The sequence below is a fragment of the Macrobrachium rosenbergii genome, chromosome 12, assembly GCF_040412425.1.
Source record: "Macrobrachium rosenbergii isolate ZJJX-2024 chromosome 12, ASM4041242v1, whole genome shotgun sequence".
In the NCBI taxonomy this organism is placed as follows: Eukaryota; Metazoa; Arthropoda; class Malacostraca; order Decapoda; family Palaemonidae; genus Macrobrachium; species Macrobrachium rosenbergii.
This window is the reverse complement of record NC_089752.1, coordinates 44,660,849-44,676,027: the sequence shown is the minus strand read 5'-3', so window position 1 is coordinate 44,676,027 and position 15,179 is coordinate 44,660,849. Positions and strand designations below refer to the sequence as shown.

Here is a 15,179-nt window from a genome sequence, read left to right as displayed (position 1 = left end):
CCGGCACAAACACAATTCCATAGAATCTACATTGTCTAAGCTCAATTTAGCAGGAATATTAACTCTCGATCATTAACAATATCGCCGTTAACATCGATAAGTTGTTTGTTTACGGTATGTCCTGAGCACTTCCTGACTCTCACACAACAAATCAACAATAACAAAGGGGCTGATTGGTTAGCCTGCCTCCCGTAGCATAACGAGTAATAATCATTCCTTAGAACGGCGCTCCATAAAAATGGTGCGTAATCCGACTGCCCTACTTCATGGCGTACTGTGTACTGTACTCGATGACAAAAATTTTTCATATTGACTCTCCAGAAACACGGTGAGCTGTCGCTCGCGTTAGGCGAAAAACGCTTTGCCTTAAAAAGCAACTTTTAATCATTAATTGTTATATATATATATATATATATATATATATATATATATATATATATATATATATATATATATATATATATATATATATATATATATATATATATATATTATTTTTTTTTTTTTAACACACCAGGACCATCACATCCGCCGTAATGACTTTCTTTATCATATCTAACGTTTATTTTATCTGAAATAAGAGTAGAATCTTTAGAGACAATAATGCATCAGTCAAACTGCCATTTATGATTGACATTGACACTAAAGAACAATTATTTTACTTTTTCATTTAAAGCACTGTCAATACATTTTCTTTAGTTCCGAGTAGAACGAGAGAAAACGGCCGGCATTTCCCACAATGCCCAGCGACACAGCTGATCTGCTGTTCAGACGTCAACGTTATATGTAACAACAGTGTGTGTGTTTGTGTTTGTGTTTGTGTCAGTATATTTACTCCGTTCGGCTTCTCAGGTGTCAGTACTACGTCTGTGGTTGCGTTGGTGAGTTTGTATATCAATTATAGTGATGTCAAAGACGAAGTAAAAGGAAATATGGACGGAAAGTCATGAAGTACTTAAGGTTCAGTCCCAAACCATGATTAGGTAGCCAATAGTTTCCATAGAATTGTATTAGGCTTAATATACAGCTTGATTTCATGCCAGTTGATTTCTGTTTCTATTCTCCGGTTTGAATATTACTTGGCCATTGCATGCATATTAGTCATTATAAATGGGCATCACCAGAAATAGAATATAGTAGCCAAGTTGTGGATAGCCTTGGAATACTCGTGAATTCGAGTAATGCGTTATGGGTGCATAACTTTCGGTTACATTTTAGGAACTTGGCGGTGAAAATTTGAAATATGCCTTTGCTAGAATATTATTTTCAATTTCTCTCTTTTGGGTAGGAAGATCTAATTTTTTAATATAAGCCTAGGCATTTGCTTATCTACACGTCAGGTTACATTAAGCATTTAGCCTATACAGGTGTTCGAGAATTGGGCGTACTTTTCCACCCTAATTAGCTCGAAGTCGTTCCTGTAACTCGATTGACACCTTTGGATTTTGTTTTACACCTCACATTCATCATTTTTGTATTCCGTTTTGTAATCGTGGTTTTGGATCCTCCATTTTGCATTAGTATTTGATTTAATTGTCTTCGGGAAAATAAGGATGAATTTATTTCGGTATAGACCGATTTCTGTTTTCATGTCTCAAGGTTCCATTAAATATGTTATAATATCTCCGATTTCCTATCCTAGTCAACTATATATATATATATATATATATATATATATATATATATATATATATATATATATATATATATATATATATATATATATATATATATATATATATCATGCGCAACGCATATAAACCATTGCGCTTTCCATTTTTTTTTCGTTTCGTCATTTACCAACGAGAAAGAATAGTGTAAGAATATTGGTCAAGGCATTGCCTGCATGCAGGGACCTCGTGTAAAATAAGGCAACCTTATGCCGGTACGCCCACTTACCCAATGTATGGTAGGGCATTGTAGAAGTCATTATTACAGCCATGAAGAATCTTGCACGCATCACGGAATGTACATGTCGTACTCGAATAACTTGAGTGGTTGGTGTGTTGCACTTAATTGTAAACTCGGATATGGACGTATTCGGTCTACTGTTTCGTGGATATGAACTAGAACTCTTCATAGATTTTTTCCTTCAAATGGACAGATGCAAAAAGCAAGAGAAGCAGTAAATAAAAGCGAAATTAACTTGAACGGGCAGTATAATTTGCTGTTGCTGTCGTTTGGTCGAGGGTCGTCTAGGTTAGTTTTTTGAGCCTCATGCCAGGCATCACGTTCCGTACGCCATTAGCCTAGTCGATTGATGTCACAATCTGCGCAACGTTGGTTCTGTTCGACTTGCAGTGAAATGGTATTACTGTTGCCACGAAAACTTGCGACAGGTTTGAGTTAGTTGGGAGTTGGGGCTTACGAAATATGAGGTGCGACAAGCCAAGTCAGTGATACATGGTGAACTAATGGCACGCGATGGCAGTCATAGTCTTTGGCGATGCTTTCATCCACCTTTCATTACCTCCTCTAATCCCCATTCCCCCCGTCCCACCCTAACCTCCCCCTCCCCACTCCAGTTCCATCTCCGCCTTCCCAGTCAAATGAAATGGAACTGTTTCGGTGTAAAGAGAATAATGATGTTGAAAAGTGTAATCTTTGTTGGAAACGCTTATTGTTTTTGCATTCCCTGCTCCACTCCCGTTCTGGCGTCCCAGATCCCTTATCAGTGTAGTTACTGTTATCCCAGTCTTTTCGTCAATTTTTTTTTTTTTTTTCGCGTCACCTTCGTATTCTTTCTACAATTTATTCCTTCTGTGTCTGCTCCATTCGTCGAGATATCTTTTCTTCCTCCTTGGCTTTGTATGAGCAACGCCCTAGTTTGTTAAGGATTCGTTGTGTATCAGATTAATGCGATATTTTTGGGTTACCCCCACTTTTACCTATCAGATTTGTTTAGATGACTGCATTCTTTTTGGATACAGTTCAGTTTTGCAAATGAAAATTATAGTCGAGAGTAAATAACACTGGTTTGAAATCGCACTTATGGGAAATGGGAGTTCAATCAGGTGTGGAATTGGTAACTATATATGAAATTTGGGGTCGCACAAAGGTAAGGGAAGTATGCTTGTCAAACACGGGTCAATATCGGAACAACAATTTTTTGCATGGCCTATATTTTTCTTTTTTCAGTATTATGTGAACACACACACTCACATACTCAGCTCATTTCCACTAAAAAGAAGGAATTATTGCTACAATGCTGCTGGAGTAAAAGGGACATTTCAATTACAAAAACACACAACATTTAGAAAACGTTTTGTTTCCAGAAGTACCTCGACAGTAATTAAATACACGTTTTAGGAAGTAAGAAAAATAATGTAAAGCGTTGTAGGAAGTAGAAAAAAAAGGCGTAGGATGCTATAAATCTATGACCAAAAAAGAATATTTTCTGCTGTCCTTCTAGTTGTTAGCATCCGACCCAGGAGTAAATTGGAAGCCTCCGGGATAACAAAAAGAAAAGGAAGCTTTGGGAGAGGAGGAAGATCAAGAGATGCGAGGGAAGTGAAAAGTTTTTCAAGGGCTTTGTAAGGAAGGTAGTTTTTAGGTTAGGGGAGGCACTTTTTTTAAAAGTTTGATTTTTTTTTTATTTCCCCGCCTGTAAAATTGTTTCATTGTCTTAATCAAACTAATTGTTTTTACATTACTTAGCATTTCACTATTTGCGCTCGGTTTTTCCAATTTTTTTTTATTAATTAAAAAGCAAACACAATATATGAAATATTATTAAATTCAAGCTCATTTTTTTGTGATCCTTTTGCCGTTATGTAGGATCCGTGAGAGACGAGAATCCGTTTCTGTTGTTGAAACCCATGAGATCCGTGGGACGATGAAACAGGAGTTACAATTTACCACTAGGTTTGTGATAAAAGTGTCGGTAATCTCGCTATTTTTTTTTTTAAACCAAACATAGGTGCATTTTCCATACCATACTCTACCGCCATCGGTGATTAGTAGTCCAATCAAAGCACAAAAACATGTAAATTCTATCAATTGGATGTTATTACATTCATTTGGACAGAATTTCGATATTTTTATTTTATGACCTCATTTCAGTTAATAATGTTTATTTTTGGACGACCACAGTATTTTAAAGTATTAGTTATTGTGAGTTCAGATCAACAGTGACATAGTAAAAACCCTCGAGACCACAAACTGATCCTGATTTGTTGCCGGCTGGGTGACACCTATTTCCTTGAGAATTTTGTTCTTTGATGGATTTCCTTCTTGGGAAATAGAATGAACTTTCCGTCCCCTTCGCCGCTGCAGTGGACGTCATATTTACTATGTAAATAACTCGTGCCTTTAGTTTGCTGTCACCTTTCTCAGGCATGAATGTCAGGTTAACCGCAAAACTATGTTCCATGAGAATGTCGAGAAACAAGTAACAGGGTTGGCGTCTAAAATTTCTTGTGCTCCGATTTTGTTTCCTTTTTGATTTTATACCACTTAACGCCCGCATCTTGTGATCAGTTTATATGCAGTTAATGTGTAATAGTTTACAGCTGTTGGGCCGCAAATACACAATGTTATGTACTTTATGTACTCGCACCAGACATCGATGGTTATCAGATTTTTGTAAAAATTAATTTGTACACACATTTTAGTCACATCTTTATTTAGGACTGAAGATAAGGGCTTTGGCGAATTTCATATGTTATTTTATTCTTTTCTGTATTTGATCGTGATACCATAGCGACACGTGTTATGGTTAAGTATAATGAAATTTTCATATAAGTTCACATATGTATGACGATAATTATTTTTGTATTACCGGACATCACTGGCATATTACGTGCAAGAGCTCGGTACTAATATAAAATAGTTATATAGAATTTTAAAACGTCGGAAAGGTATAAATAAATTTGACATAATCAGACAAAAGGTATGTTCACGAAAGATTTGTTTGCATTGAATGTGGTCCATATTATTTCAATTTTAACTACTTCAAATTTCGCATTTTATAGTTTTCTGTAAAAGAACACTATTGTGACGGCTTTGTTCGTCCGTCCGCACGTTTTCTGTCCGCTCTCAGTTCTTAAAAACTACTAAGGCTAGAGGGCTGCAAATTGGTATGTTGATCATCCACTCTCCAATCATCAAACATACCAAATTGCAGCCCTCTAGCCTCAGTAATTTTTATTTTTTTAAGGTTAAGGTTAGCCATAGGTCGTAAGTCTGTCACCGCTATAGGACAAGCCACCACCGGGCCGTGGCTAAAGTTTTCACGGGCCGCGGCTCATACAGCAATATACGCTATACATAAAACTCGATTGTGCCGAAATTGTATTTACAAGACTTGGATAGGAATTTAATCTTGAACATGAATGTTAAACTAAACGAATTAGACTTCATAAATGGCATGCATACTCTGCTAACTGAATGAATACGCACATTGAGGTCAGATTCTACTTACTGGTTAAAGGTCAAATAGGACTTTGCTACAAGCTTCGGTACTTTGTTTCACCAACCCTTTTTGGTTATCTTTACTTTTTGTGAGGTGTTCAAAGCTCCGTTCCCTCTTTATGAAAACATGTATTCGTTTGCAAATGCTTAAAATCGAACGTTCACATTGGTCTTTGTCCAATGTTTCATATTTTACATGGTATGAAATTATCCTATGTTAGTTCGTATATTTATAACGATGAATATTAGTACAGTACTAGTAACCACAGACATATTACGTGCAGGTTCTTATTCACTTCTTGATGAGGAAGGTTTCCATAAATGGCAATCTCTTGAAAGGCTTTTTGGACCTTGGGGGATACTGTAGTTTCTCCAAACTTCGTTAACTTCGTTTATCATTTTATCAGTTAATCTCTTTCTGTCTCATGTTTAGAGCAGTAGTATTCCTTTGATAAAGTTATCGTTTTAATCCACCTTGATTACCTTATGATGCTGTGACATTTTTAGTGATTGAACAGAATAATCTATCTTACGTGTAATTAGTAGTTATCCGGGACTTGTCTATTTGCGTTGATACTAAACGGTCACTTCGTTTGTCTATGAAGACGATGATGACTATGATGATGATGGAGGCGAAATCTGTTTACCCTCAAGGAGGGGATAAAGCAACTGAGCTCAGTGCTTAGGCTTAGGAGGGGGAATTGATGGCGATGGTGGAGATTATGACGGAAGGATGTGAGGCGTTATTGGACGTGAATAATATTGTAGTTGCGCTGTCAGTGGGGCTAGAAAGTGACATCTTTATAAGGATGAATGGTGCAGTATAGAGAGATGATGGATGAGAAAAGGACATCAACACTATTTTCTGCAGGAACTCATAGTAAAATGAAAATGTAATATATATATATATATATATATATATATATAGAGAGAGAGAGAGAGAGAGAGAGAGAGAGAGAGAGAGAGAGAGAGAGAGAGAGAGCATATATCGTTATCCCTTCTCTTGCAGGTATTTTCAATCATTTTCCCGTCTTCCTCTTGCTTGTGGGCTCTCTGCTTTTGCCCATCCTCCCCCCCCCCCCCTTCCTCTCTCTCTCTCTCTCTAAGTATTATTACAGAATACTGAAGAAACACAGTTAGTAATGACTATCTTGCTTCTCAGCGCGTTTAAGTGTACGCATTGAATCCAGAAGTTGTAAACTGTTTGAAATGAAAAACAAAAACGAATCCGTCGAAGCATTTGGGACGGTAATGTTGCTTCAGTAAGCATCACAGTTGATATGTTGAATTTTCATTCATTTGCTAAAGCACCTTGGAAACTATTGATCCCCTGTGAAATTTTCAGGATTCATACCTTACGCAGAAGTTTAGTTACGTAATTTCCTTTTTTATTATATTTATCTCGACGTGACAACTGTTTTAAATGGATATATATATATATATATATATATATATATATATATATATATATATATATATATATATATATATATATATATATATATATATATATATATATATATATATATATATATATATATATATATATATATATATATTTTGTGTGTGTGAGATTGTGAGTGGGTGTGTGTCTGTTTTTGGGTATATATTCGAACGGCATGTATTATTTATTGTAACTCATTAGTAAGAGTTTTGCATCTTTTGACATTAGAAAGGTAAAATAGAATCTCCAAAAACTTCGTTTTTTTTATTTTTATTTTCACTTATTGAAATGTTCGAATTAGGAAGAAAGCTCGAAAAAGAGATGCTCAGTTCTCTGAGGCATGTTGGCGCCATATTCCTTCTCATGCACTTCCTTTCCCAATCTTTTTTTACCCGCCTAATTATCAATATAGTATTCACATTAGTTGGAAGGTGATGCTGTGTATGAGCTTATTGGTGTTAGGGGAAATTCCTGTTATTATTATTATTATATTATTATTTCAAAGGTCAGTCGTTAATAAAAATGTTTCCGTTTTTGGTCGCCTCTTTCGCAGTGTCATGGCCCCCATCTTGCTTTCATCTTCCTTTTTCTCTCCGACACGTGTTTCATATAACCGGGTCCTTCATGGACGTCTCCTTTAATGGTAGTATGACAGCGACTCTCTCTCTGTATATGACCTACAAGCTTGGCTTGCAATGTTTGTCGGTGGAGCGTATGGAAATTCCGACTGGAATTGGAACGAGAGATGAAATGATATTCAGTGCCTTCGGAGGTGTGTCTTTGTGGTTTTTCCTCGGCGCACGTGTACCTTTGTTTGTCAAAGTGGTTTTGTTCATGTTTCGGTGCTGTGTTGCAGTACTACCACAAGCAGAAATGTATAAAGGGAGAACAGTAAGGGTTGTTATCTTGCGACTTGTTGAAGTAAGTCTCTTACGGCATCTTATTTTTGCTTGTTGATCTTCTATTAGAAACTTAAGGGCAGCGGTTTTGCCAGTACTGTACAAAGGGAACGTAAAGTGAGATTTGTGACTTAATATCGGCATTATTTGACTTCCATTCTTCTGAGATTATGAATGTGGCGTGATAATTTAATTAGACGTCTGGGAACTGGAAATTCTAATTTCGGAGATTGACCACTTGGAAAAGCAATTAAATAGAACTAACCCAATTTCTGATTATCGAAGTAAAATTGTTATTATTATTATTATAAAAAAGGATGGGTTTATTATGCGAATTTATCTTATCTAGTGCCTTTTCTATCCTTATGATTCGCTTTTCAGGCTCAGCGATGTTAGTCAGTAACTGGCCGATATTCATGTTGGAAAAGGACAGTGTGCGGAATATTGGAAGTCTTTTATTAAAATATCCAATCAGAAATCGTTCGTCTGGGTTCAGGTTCTATTCTAGGTACCGTCGACATGTTTCGACCAGCTCGTTGATCATCCTCTGGACGTGGTTGCAGAAGGTCTGAAGAAACGAGGTGCTCGGGTTGGTATTTATAGGGGGGGTCTTGATCGGTGCTGAATTATGATTGGCTGCCCGGGGCATGTACCCTCGGGCGGAGCCTTCTCATCCAAGTCGAAGTTCGGTTTTCGTCTCGCGTGCGAGCGGCGTTGTAGTGCTGAGGATGAAGAGAAGAATTTCGATCCTCGGATGCCGAATTTTGATTTGCTCGTACGCTATGGAGATCGCTCGGTGCATGTCTCCTGGCTGCCGTGGGGAGGAGAAAGGTTTCTTGCGTAATGTTGAGTGTTGGTTTCTCCTTCCCAATGTGCAATGCTTCCAAGTGGTCGGTAATTTGGTCAATTATTTCGATGTTCGTGATTATGTCTTTTCTTGCTATTCTCTGGTTATGGACGGTCCTGGCATGATTAAAGATAGCCCCCTCTTGGGCGTGGCAGGAAATCCTCTTGGAGAAACGCATGGTGGTCATACCGATGTAAGAACCGGGGCGAGTGCCCCGAGAGGTATAAGCGCTCCACCATCAGCGCCTACGTCAGGAGAGCCCTCTCACACTGCTCCTCCTGGAACGACACCCACGGAGAAATAGAACGTGTAGCCCAAACCCTCGTCGACAATGGACACCCAAACCGGGATATAGAAGAATCTATCAAGGCGAAGATCGATAGATGGTACCGTCAGGAACCTCGCCCCGATGCCCCTGAACGCATAGAGCTCTTCTACAAAGGACAATTTCACTGTAAATATAAAGAAGACGAACGCGCCCTCAAAAACATCATCAAGAATAATGTCAGCCCTGTTGACTCCAACAAAAATATACATCTGGTTATTTATTACAAGAGCAGAAAGACGAGCAGCCTGGTTATGCGCAACAACCCAGCCCCCCCTCAGCAGGACCCCTTGAAGAAAACCAACGTGGTATACCGGTACTCATGCCCCGTCCGAGGATGCCTCGGTTCTTACATCGGTATGACCACCATGCGTTTCTCCAAGAGGATTTCCTGCCACGCCCAAGAGGGGGCTATCTATAATCATGCCAGGACCGTCCATAACCAGAGAATAGCAAGAAAATACATAATCACGAACATCGAAATAATTGACCAAATTACCGACCACCGCCGCCTACGCCTCTTGGAAGCATTGCACACTGGGAAGGAGACACCAACACTCAACATTACGCAAGAAACTTTCTCCTCCCCACGGCAGCCAGGAGACATGCACCGAGCGATCCCCATAGCGTACGAGCAAATCAAAATTCGGCATCCGAGGATCGAAATTCTTCTCTTCATCCTCAGCACTACAACGCCGCTCGCACGCGAGACGAAAACCGAACTTCGACTTGGATGAGAAGGCTCCGCCCGAGGGTACATGCCCCGGGCAGCCAATCATAATTCAGCACCGATCAAGACCCCCCCTATAAATACCAACCCGAGCACCTCGTTTCTTCAGACCTTCTGCAACCACGTCCAGAGGATGATCAACGAGCTGGTCGAAACATGTCGACGGTACCTAGAATAGAACCTGAACCCAGACGAACGATTTCTGATTGGATATTTTAATAAAAGACTTCCAATATTCCGCACACTGTCCTTTTCCAACGTGAATATCGGCCAGTTACTGACTAACATCGCTGAGCCTGAAAAGCGAATCATAAGGAGGATAGAAAAGACACTATATAAGATAAATTCGCATAATACACCCATCCTTTTTAATAAGACCTGTTTAAAAGAGGGTCTACTCCCTTCATATATCATTATTATTATTATTATTATATGATCGTGGGTGTTGCTTGTGTTGATATCGTCACCTCGTAACAACTATTTGAAACAAATTTTAATAAAAGTTTAAATAGATCTAAAGCAAAGCAGCTATTCCACTGAAAAAAAAAAAAAAATTTGCTCCACGAACCCTTCCATGTTGTATACCCTCATTATGTTGTAAAAGGCAACGACATAAAACGCCCATCATCATCATTTTATCTTCAAGCTTTCCTGTCGGCACTCATGAAGCCCATTAGGAGGCCCCTTTTGTTAGTTCAGTTGTAGTTGGCAGTTCTTTTCACAGTTGAGGACTGAGAGGATCATAACATCAAGATTAGGCTATACTTGGAGTTTTTCTCCACTGAATAATTATTAAGAAGTAATTAATTATTCTCTTTTCAAAGGAAATGTGAATTTCTCATCTGCTTTCTGTGAGCTTTACTATTCATGTCTTTTTAGTTTTTTGTAAATGAAAACTATTGTGCCGGTTTTGTCTGTCCGTCCGCACTTTTTCTGTCCGCACTTTTCTGTCCGCCCTCAGATCTTACAAACAACTGAAGCTACAGGGCTGGAAATTGGTCTGTTGATCATCCACCCTCCAATCATCAAGCATACAAAATTGCAGCCCTCTAACCTCAGTAGTTTTTTATTTGAATTAAGGTTAAAGTTAGCCATAATGGTGCTTCTGGCAACGACATAGGTTATACTTTCATGGGCCGCGGCTCGTACAGCATTATACCAAGACCACCGAAAGATAGAGCTATTTTCGGTGGCCTTGCATATATGCTGTAACGGCTGTACAGAAAACTCGATTGCGCCAAAGTTTCTTCGGCGCATTTTTTTACTTGTTTTTTTCATTCTGGGTAATCTTTGAAAGTTGTTTTTACAGTGTCGTTTATTGCTAACTTTTCAATATCTTTCCGAATTAACATTTTATTGGGTTTAGGGGAAGGTGTTTAATGGAGGATTGAGGGTCATCATTATTGTCATTCTTGTTATCTTGTTCTTCGTTATGTACTGTAGGCAACAGTGATTGTATAGCAAAACTACATCTCTAGTAAAAGTAAAACTATGATGGTACGACGAGTTTTCTATGAGATTTTCATTGTGGTTGAGCCTTACTTCAAAATTTCTCTCTCTCTCTCTCTCTCTGCCTCTCTCTCTCTCTCTCTCTCTCTCTCTCTCTCTCTCTCTCTCTCTCCTTACATATAGATATCTTTACAATGATCATTATCATACCATTGTGATGAGGCAGTTACTAACATTACTATATGTCGCTATTTCTTTCTTACTTGGGCAACACATTATAAACGAATCTTATTAATAATCTATATTTTTCTTACCTATTTGACGAAACTTCTGTGCCACCTTTTAAGTCTTCCTGTTGTTCCTCGAACTCCCTCCCCCTCCCCTTCCCCCACTATCTCCCCACCTCTGACCCTCCCCCTCCCCCTTTCCTTCCCCTTCCCTCCCCACCTCCTGTCCCTCCCTCCCTCCTGCACATTTCCTCCCTCTCCTCTCTCCACCTTTTGCCCCTCCCCTTGCCCATTTCCCTCCCCTCCCTCACCTTCTGTCCCTCCCCTGTGCCTTTCCCTCCCCCTTTCCCACCTTCTGTCCCTCCCCTTGCCCCTTTCCCCCCCCCCCTGTCCCTCTCCCCTGCCTCTTTCCCCCTTCCTCACCCACCTTCTTCCCTCGTCCCCTCCTCACCTTCTGTCTCTCCCCTTCCCCTTCCCCTTTCCCCCTCCTCCTGCCCCACCTTCTGTCCCTCCCCTGCCCCCTTTTCCCCTCCCCTTCCCCACCTTCTGTCCCTCCCCTTCCATCCCCACCGCCCTCCCCTTTTCACACTTTCCCTTTCCTTTGCCATCCTCTTTGCTTCTACCAAGTCGCTTTTTTCCTAGACTACTTCCAGTTTTTGTATGCGCATTACACAGTGTGCACAATTCCATCATACAGTAGTTCCTTCCTGCACCAGCTATCTTCCGTTTTTAACATATGTTAGGTTGTGTAATTACCCCGTATCTCCCCATGATGCTCCTCTTTAATATTGGGTTTGCTTTCGCTGTCGTGTCTTAAATATTGATAACATTTGGTTAAATGTTCTATACGATTTTTTACTCGTGCGTCTTCTGTATAATTAGACGTCTGGGTCTACGCAGTACCCTGTGCCTTTCGTAACCGCTGGGGGATATTGTAAAGGCCTTGTGCCCCCACTGTGCTAATGATACTGAAAAACTCGCGGTGGGGATCTTTGCTGTGTATGATATTGAGCGCCTTTACTGTCTTTGTTGCGATATTTTACTTAGGAAAAATATTCGTGGAACTAATCGCGTCAGCTTACTTTTTTTGCACCTAATTTTGGAAGTAATATGAAATATTATTATGAAATCAAAATTAATCTTTCAGCGAAATGTTGTTCTCTGCTTTCTGTATCCAAACATAGTATCTTAAAGATATTTTTATCATAATTATTAAAACTGTATACTTTATTTCCTGTGATATATATGTTAAGTTTAGTATAAATCGGTTGTAAGATATTTCTTGGAAGTCATGACTGTATTTATTTATTAATTTTTTAATGGTAGTTGCGTGTTTAATTTTTTCACTGACGAGGATGAACTCCATTCAATCTCGGTTCTCTCAACATCAGGTTACACATCATCTTACCACTTCGTTGTGTGTACATATGGCGTATGTTTGGTTGGTAAAATTATATGAACGAAGTTGACGGTTTGACTTTATTGTTATATGAAAGAACCCAAGTATTCAGGAAGCGCAAAATACATGTGCTGTGTATACAGTGTTGAAAGTCAAGCAGTCAGTTTTCCTGTCCTTGTCTTTGTGAAGCCGTGAGTTTTTTTATTACCCGGGATGCTACAGTGTCAGTTTATGAACATCAGTAAATCATTCTATCTAAATAGTCTTCTTCAGTAGACAGAATTCGTCCTTAAATCAGAACTTAGAGAGCGAATGTGGCAGTAAATGTTGTCTTTTCCCTGAGAACATTCCTAGGTAAACAGCTTGTTGCACTTTATCGGTTATATCTTTTTGGTTCCCTTAAAAATATTTTAAAGAGGATTTTTCTAGTTATGAACGTAATACCAAGGATAAAGAATTTTTTTCCGTTACAGGGCCAACTTTCTATCATTGTGGGATTTAGCCTCGTATCCTAAACGCTGTTCACAGCTTGCACCATGCTTTGTATTTATGTAATTGTAATGAACAACAGTTGGAAGTGATTATTTCTAGAAAATCTTTAGAATATTATTTTCGCATATTCCTAATTCATATTAATACACATCTCTTTAAAGTCTTCGCATAATAGAGACGTTAAGTCATCTTTTAGTACAACATTATATAATTATGAGACTTACTTTCCTTATAAATAATTCTTTCTTTGTATCATTTTCAGTGATGATTTGACGGTATTGCAATAACTTATATTAATGTAAAAAGGAAAAAGGACAACGAATGTAAGAGAACTTCATCAAAAACTAGTGCACTGAATGTAATAATACTTCCAGTGAGACTAGTGGATTGAAGTTTAATGTTTTTATGATTGATGGCAGGAAGAAGAACTGGTATGCTTTTGTCATATTATTTCAGTTTTGATACATTTTTACGCCGTCTCACACCGACTAACACCTAAGATGACTTGATTGTCACCTTGTGTACTATTGAAAGTATTTAACTCCTCTCTCGAAGTGAAGGAGTAAAATATTTTTCGCTTAGTTAACTATTATTTCTGTATTCTACGAACGTAATTCTTGTTTTCTGTGTAAGGAGGTGCCCGGTATCTAGTTTTTAGTTTTCTGTAAAAGAAAACTATTGTGCCGGCTTTGTTTGTCCGTCCGCGCTTTATTCTGTCCGCACTTTATTCTGTCGGCACTTTTTTCGTGTTCGCGATTTTTCTGTCCGCCCCCAAATCTTAAAAACTACTGAGGCTAGAGGCTGCAAATTGGCATGTTGATCATCCACCCTCCAGTCATCAAAAAATTCAAATTGCAGCCCGCTAGCATCAGTATTTTTTTCATTTTATTTAAGGTTAAAGTTAGCCATAATCGTACTTCTGGCAACGCTATAGGATAGGCCACCACTGGGTCGTGGCTGAAAGTTTCATGGGCCGCGGCTCATACGGCATTATACCGAGGCAACCGAAAGATATGTCTGTTTTTGGTGAGTTTGATTATACGTTGTAGCAGCTGTACAGAGAAAAACTCGGTTGCGCCGAAGAAATTTCTGCGCATTTTTTACTTGTTAGTTTATGTAAAAGAAAACTATTGAGAAGGTTATCTGTCCGCACTTTTTCCGTCCTCCCTCAGATCTTAAAAACTACTGAGGCTAGAGGGCTGCAAATTGGTATGTTGGTCATTCACACTCCAATCATTAACCATACCAAATTGCAGCCCTCTAGCCTCAGTAGTGTTTATTTAGTGTAAGGTTAACGTTAGCCATGGATCGTGCGTTTGGCACCGCTATCTGTGCCAGCCGCCGACTCATCTTCACTTGACCGCATCTGAGGAGCAACTGAGCGCTGCCAGGTCGTGGCTGAGAGTTTCATATACCATTATACGCTATACAGAAAACTCGATTGCGCCGAAGAAACTTCGGCGCATTTTCCACTTGTTTCGTGTTATTTGCCCTTTTCTACTGAGCACAGAATATGAATAGTTTTCTGTTTATTTAATTGTGGGCAGCGACCTCGAGATGTACGTTTGGAGTGTTTGTGCTAGTTTTCTTTACCCTAATTGTTGATCTCCTTTGTTTTGTGTCATCACCCTTATACCTTTCCTTTATCACTTTTTTCTTTCATTTCTGTTAGAGCTTACACATGAGAGGATTTGGTGACAGGTCTCGTTGGAAAAAAGAAAGACGTGCATATCATTAAAAGCAAACTCCAGTTCCCTGGACAGAGTTCCACTCTTCGCTATCGGGAAGCCTTGCTTTGTGCAGAGAAATTCAGATGTTTTTCCTGAGATCAAAACGGAATATGTGTCAAGATATAAAATTGGAATAAGAACATATTCTTTTGGTGGTGATTTTCCGGTAGTAAACTAGGCTGACAGTTTTTAAGATGATAAAGTGGTTTTAGAAAGGTGTGGTAG

General features: G+C 38.9%; 1 protein-coding gene across 1 annotated transcript in view; it reads left to right on the top strand.

Moving 5' to 3' along the window:
* The first annotated feature begins 760 nt into the window (after nucleotides 1–760).
* LOC136843644 (uncharacterized) overlaps nucleotides 761–15,179 on the top strand; it is a 375,108-nt gene continuing 360,689 nt past the window's right edge. Inside the window, exon 1 of the mRNA XM_067112187.1 lies at nucleotides 761–881. The gene's annotated coding sequence lies outside the window, so the exon portion shown is untranslated. The remainder of the gene's footprint in view (nucleotides 882–15,179) is intronic.